The sequence below is a fragment of the Tamandua tetradactyla genome, chromosome X (genome assembly GCF_023851605.1).
Source record: "Tamandua tetradactyla isolate mTamTet1 chromosome X, mTamTet1.pri, whole genome shotgun sequence".
Lineage (NCBI taxonomy): Eukaryota > Metazoa > Chordata > Mammalia > Pilosa > Myrmecophagidae > Tamandua > Tamandua tetradactyla.
The window spans coordinates 70,312,821-70,319,746 of record NC_135353.1 but is presented as its reverse complement, the minus strand read 5'-3'; the positions used below and the strand labels follow the sequence as shown (position 1 = coordinate 70,319,746).

Genomic DNA, 6,926 nt, shown 5'->3' with positions numbered 1-6,926 from the left:
ATGCAGAAGCCCCAGGAGACGCCGGGAGCTGTGCAGAGACAAGAGAAGCTAGACAGAGACCACAGCCCAGCAGATGTTGCCATGTGCCTTTCCATGAGAGTCTAAGCTAAGAGATGAAATCCAGAGTTTTTACCAAAAGCAACTAAGTCAGGACCCACAGACATCTACGGAGAAAGCCATTGGAATCAGAAGCTAAAGGCACTGGAACCAGGAATAAGGACTAGCTGATGCCAACCTTTTGCCTTCCCATATGACAGACATCAGCCTTTCTTTGGAATCAAGGTATCTCTCTCTGGTGCCTTAAATTGGACATTTTTAGGGCCTTAGAACTGTAAACTTGTAACTTAATAAATCCCCTTTATATAAGCTGATCAATTTCTGGTTTATTGCATTCCAACCGCATTAGCAAACTGAAACATGAGGTTATCCTAGATTATCCAGTGGGCCCTAAATGCATCTCAAGTGTCCTTATAAGAGTGAAACAGAAGGTTTCCCCTATGTGGGAAATGACATCCAGGGGTGAAAGTCTCCTTGGCAACGTGGGAGATGACTCCCAGGAATGAATCCAGACCTGGCACCATGGGATCAACAATTCCATCCTGACCAAAAGGGGGGAAAGGAGTGTAATTAATAAAGTATTAATGGCAGAGAGAGTTCAAATAGAGTTGAGAGGCTACTCTGGAGTTGCTTGTATGCAAGCTTCAGTTAGATCTTGCTACCTAACATAACCTGCCAACCCCCAACCAGGACCATTCCAGCCAATCCTAAAGAATATCTAGGGCAATATATAAGATTCCACAAGGGTTCCATGCACTAGAATAACTTTCCAGAAACCTACACCCCCAGATGGGTCCCTGGTCCAGATAAGTCCTGAACCTTAGCTCAGCCTCTCCAGAACATCAGATAGTTCTATCTCCCTACCCCATATTAGTGACAGACCCTTACACTATGAAAAATTTAGGATTGCCATAGCCTAAACACCCCTAAAGAGATGGATATAAAAATCAAAGGTGATGGTGAAGTTATACAGAGAAGATAGGATTTAACAAATAAATATGAATGCTGAATCATTAATTTAATCTCTTTTAGTCTCCAGTATTTTAGAGCAGCTAGAAGTAAAAACCTAAAATTGTGAAATTGTAATCTATGTCAAAGTCTGAAATACGTTCTACAACTAATTGTGATACTGTGCTTTGAAATTTATAGCTTTTTTGTATATACTTTATTTTCCACAAAAAAGAAGGATAAAAGTTTATTGTGATGTTAAAAAAATATTTAAGCCCTCTAGCCTCCTATATTCTGGAGCAGCCAGAAGGAAAAATATGAGGATCGTATGGTAACCCATGACAAACTGTGGGATCTGTCCTGTAACCACTTGTTGAAGAGGGTTTTGAAAACTATTGCTTTTTCATTTCTTTGCTTTGTATATATGTTATACTATACAATAAAAAAAGTTTAAAAAAATCCAAAGTCTAAAATCAATTACACATCTTGATTTGAAATTACATAATGAATATTTTAGATTTTCTTAAACATTAAAGATACTTTCATGATTTAAAAAAAAAAGAGGGAGGCAGAAGGACATTTGACCTCAGAAGAGAAGACCCTGTGACAGTGGAAGCAGAAATTAGAGAGACTTGGCTGCAAGCCAGCAGCCACCAGAAGCTAGAAGAGGCAAGGAACAGATTTTCTCCTGGAGCCTCCAGAAGAGACCAGCCCTGCTGACACTGGCTTCCAGAACTCTAAGAAAATAAATGTTTGTCGCTTTAAGTCCAAATTTTGTGGTAATTTGTTACAGCAGCAAAAGGAAATAAATATGAACATGTGGGTTGGAAGAAAAAAAAGTCTATGAAAGAACCCTAAAGGATACCAAAATTTCCAAGAGGCTACAATATAGCTTACTGTCTATGACCACAAGTGGTGGTGAGAAACAAATCTGGATTTCAAACTCAGCTCTATACTTTCTAGCTGTGCTATCTTGAGCAAGTTATTTAAATTACATACCTCAGTCTCACTATTTGTAAAATTGGGACAATAACAGAAGCTACCTCAAATAGCTTTTATGATTCAAGGTAAAAATCCATTCAATGCACCTGGTACATAATGAGTACTTCATAGCAGTAGTTTCAGAGAGCCATGTGTGTTAGTATGATGTACAGCTGTTATAACTGTGTAATTAATAAATATTTTTAATGTGGGGATGAACCAATACTGATATTATGCCTTTAGAGCAGTTGGATTGTATTACCCAGCTCAATTCATCAGTGTAAGGGACTATAAGAAAGATTGGGGCCAAAGCCTGAATTGCTAATAAAGAATGCGTCTACCTGACCAGTGTTTGTGTGTGCATGAGTGTGTTGCATATATATTTTGGGGACCTACCAGGTGAAAAATGCAGCTCATTGATGACTTGGAGTAGCAGCAAAATCTCTTTATTTTAATAGTTACCTATTGACTACGGCAACAATGTCACATTATCTATTAAGATCTCTCTCCTTACTGATCTCTTTAACATTTTCAGGTAGCAGTACACAGAACTGAATTATAGTTACAATGTTAATTGCAAGTTAACTCTTCCTAGGAGCATGAACTGTCTTTTAAATTGCTTGCTTCGGGCCACGGTGGCTCAGCAGGCAAGAATGCTTGCCTGCCATGCCAGAGGACCCGGGTTCGATTCTCGGTGCCTGCCCATGTAAAAAAAATAAATAAATAAAATAAATAAAATAAAATAAATTGCTTGCTTCCTTCTAACGTTTCTAAACTAAAATTAAAAAGAATCAATGAGGGACAGCACTTCCTCCGCCGCCCCGGATTAAGGATACAGTTTCGGGGTGTATCCTGGGCCTCTCGCCCCCCGAAGCCCGCGTGGGGGCCAATGTGGCAGCGATGGCTCCAGTCCCAGCAGGCGCCTACGAGGCCCAGGGCTGCCTGGGAGCCAGGGCCCCGAGTGCCATCGGCAGCTGCCTCTGCGGGGCAATGAAGTTAGCGGGTCCCGGCCGCGGCCAGAGGAGACCCTGGTGGCCCCTGAGCGGCTGGGCCCACCGCCAGTGGAGAACTGCGGCGCCGGGCTCCGGCGACTCCTAAGTGGTGCTGCTGTAAGTGGCGCGCGGTGCGTAGTGAGTCCCGCGGGTCGCCTTAGGCCGCGGTCCGGCCGCCGCCTCCAGCCCAGCCGCAGCAGCCATGCGCACCATCACTACCAACAACCAGAACCTGCTGTGGTGTGCTTCGACAACGGCGTCTTCACACTGGCCGTACCGCCCTCGCCATCCGGTCGGCAGCCCGGGGGTCCTGCCGAGCTCCCGGAACTCGCAGCCACCGTGTCGTTCCGCGAAGGCCTCGAGGGGCTCCAGGCGCGGGCCTCAGCGGGCTGAACTGCCGCTGAGAGGAGCCGCAGTGCTCATAGACCTAAGTCAAGAAGCACCAAGTCAAGGGGCACCTGCTGACGCACGGCGGCAACGAGGGCCGACCGCCCTTTAAGTGCCACCGGGACAGCTGCGGCTGTGCCTTCACCACCTCCTACAAGCTCAAGGTACCCTTCAGCTGCCCCGCGGGCGGCCGCGGCAAGAACTTCACCACCGTCCACAACCTCAAGGAGTACGTGAAGGGCCGTGAGCAGACCCTGTTCAAGTGCAAGATGTGCACTGAGCACTTCTCCACGCACATCAAGCTCAGCTCCCACCAGCGCATCCACTTCGATCCGGAAAGGCCATACAAGTGTGATTTTTCCCTATTGCGAGAAGATATTTATCACAGAAAGTACTCTGTTTTCCCATAATCGAGCCCATTTCAGGGGACAAGTACTCTTGTTCCTTTCCTGAATGCAGCAAACAATATGACAAACCCTGTTGACTAAAAATTCACTTGAGAAGTCATACAAGTGAAGGATCTTTTATTTGTGACTCTGACAGCTGTGACTGGACCTTCACTAGCATGTCCAAACTCTTCAGGCACAAGAGGAAACATGATGATGACCAGAGATACACCTGTTCTGTGGAAGGCTGTGGGAAATCATTCATGAAAGCAGAGCATTTGAAAGGCCACAGCATTACCCACCTGGGCACACAGCCATTCAAGTGTCCTTTGGAAGGATACTGTGATACATTCTCCGCTTGTACTAGCCTGTACATTCGCTCTAAGAAACACCTTCAGGGCGTGAATGCTTCCAAGAGCTGTTGCCAAGTCTCCAACCATAATAGACTCTTCATATCCAAGCACAGCAGGAAGACTCACGTGCTAAAACAGCACATCCTGCGTCAAGGTCTTCTAACACAGCTAGAAGCTACAAGCTCCCTTACACCCAGCAGTGAACTTACCAGCCCAGGACAATGTCAGCTGAATAGCAAACCCAGTGTCTCTCTTTTCTCATGCTTCCGGTAATGGGAGTAGCTCAGCAGGTGCATCAGACATGACATTGGTGAAAACCAGAATCCTGACTATTGACATAACTTCCAAGAGCTCTCCTCTGGAAGGGAATGTCTCTGTTAATAATAACTTTTGGGGACAGATGGACCAAGTGGTGTTGGTGGGCAACAGTGATCCACCCTTGTATTAGTCAGGGTTCTCTAGTGAAACAGAACCAACAGGAGGTATCTGTAAATATGGGATTTATAAAAGTGTCTCCACAACCGTGAGGATGGAGGAGTCCAAAATTTGTAGGGCAGGCTGTGAAGCTGGCAACTCCACAGGAAACTCCACAAACTCCACAGGAAAGGCTCACTGCCTGAAGAAACAGTGAAAATGACCTCCTCTTGCCTAAAAGTCTTCAGATGACTGGATCGAGTCCAACTGATTGGGTTATCTCGTTTGCAGGAGACACACCTTTAGTTGACCAGCCACAGTTGCAATCAACTGACTGACGATTTAATAAACCAGCCTTCTGGCTTATCAACCAGCCATGAAATATCTTTGCAGCAATAGTAAGGCCAGTGCTTGCCTGAACAGACAGCTGTGCATCATCACCTGATAAGCTGACACCAGAACCTAACCATCATACCCTCCAAGACTGGCTCAGATGTTGTTGGGAAGCAGGAAGGAAACAAAGTGGTGATCCACTTTGTATTTTCCAATCCAGCAGAAAACTACAATGCTCAGAGAGGCACAGGTCTCACTCAGTACAGTGGCTGGCAACTTATATTTGATATGAAGCATACTATATTCCATCACCACCACATAGCTCACTTGTGTTATACTCAAATTTGAGGATATTCTGGAATAATCATTTATATGCAGATATTTCTTACTGATTTGCGAAAGGACAGAAACCTGGACTACAAGTCTGGATATCTGAATTCTGCTTTTAATTCTGGAACTGACTAGTTTTTACAGCCTTGAACAAATCACTTAACTTATCAGAGCCTCAAATTCTCCTTTATTTCCAAAACTAGGGGGTTGGCTAGATGATTTATAAGGTCCTGTTCTGTAATTCTGTGATAATGGGTTTCTTTTCTTGAAAAAATGGAAGATGGTTGAATGGGGTAGGTCAAGTTCACCCCTGCTCCAAGAAACAGCTAGGGAAGTGACAAAAATGATCAGGATCATTATTCCAGGGTACAGGTGACCTGACAGGGTCTTCTACACCACATTAGGGAGGCCCTGGTTGAAAAAGTTGAGGAATTGAGACACAGAGAACCAAAGACCATCCAGGTAGTGCAAAGAGATTAACGTGCTCCTTTCCAAAGGAGGCCCAGAGCCCTTAGGAGTGCACAGACAAGGAGACAGGGACTAGGAAGTAATCCAAGCCACATTCCTTGAATGTGCCATACCCACATGCGCCGCTCTCCCCTTCATAACCCATGCACCATTATGCCTGCGTCAAGGACACCTGGCAACCCGACCTGCACACCTTGTGCCCTGCCCCTGCACACATTCATATTTGCATCATTACCCCACTCCCACACCCCTTCCAGGTGTGCACCTCCACCCCAGCCACACCACCTTGTGCCGAGCACATATGCGCTCCCACACCCCAGCTCCCCACACACATGCCCTGTTGGCCTCACCCCAACACCCCTGAGCCCCACCACCCATACCTTAACACCCCAACCCCTGCATCCTGACCTCCATGTCCCGATACCCATGATGCCAGGCTCCACACATGCACTGGCGCAGCCACTCCATCCACCTCCGGCCGCACCCTGCCCCTGTGCTCTGAGAGCTGTCTGAGCTGCACCCAAGCCACCCCCCTCACAACCCCATGCTCCCACTCCATGCTCCTCAGCACCAGCATAGCACCCCTGCCCCATGCCTAGTCCTGTGTCCCAGCCTACCACCATGCCACTGTGCCCCATCCAAGCACCATGTCCTGCCACACACCCATCAAGCAAATACAAAACTCCTGACTACTGAAGGAAATCAACTTCCAAAGTAACCCTATCAAGATAATTACATGCCTTGAAAGGAACAGAAAATCGCAAAGCATATGAAGATGCAGACAGATATAGCCCAGTGTAGTAGTAAATTAAAATACCAGAGAAGACACAGTCTTTGGAACAATTAATCAAAGATGTTCAGAAGAGTTCTCTGAATAAATTCAATGGGTTGGCTAATGACATAAAGGAGATCAAAAAAACACTGGAACAGCATAAAAAGAATTTGAAAGAATAAATAAAAAAATAGCAGATATCGCAGATATTAAAGATGCTGTACCAAATAAAAAATATACTAGAGACACACAACAGAAGATTGAAGAGGCAGGAGAAAGAATAAGTGAACTAGAGGACAGGACAATTGATTTCAAATGCACAAAAGAACAAAGAAAAGATGGAAAATTTGAATTGGATTTCAGGAAAATGATGGACAGAACGAAACATGCAAATACAAGAATTTTTGGTGTGCTAGAAGAATAAAGGGCCAAGAAGATTAGTTGAGGAGATAATGGGGGAAACTTCCCAACCCTTATGTGATGGTTAGGTTTTGGTGTCAACTTG

At 45.4% G+C, this 6,926-nt stretch overlaps 1 pseudogene; it reads left to right on the top strand.

The window, feature by feature from the left end:
- On the top strand, positions 1-4,552 carry LOC143671873 (zinc finger X-linked protein ZXDB-like; annotated as a pseudogene).
- Positions 4,553-6,926: the final 2,374 nt, after the last annotated feature.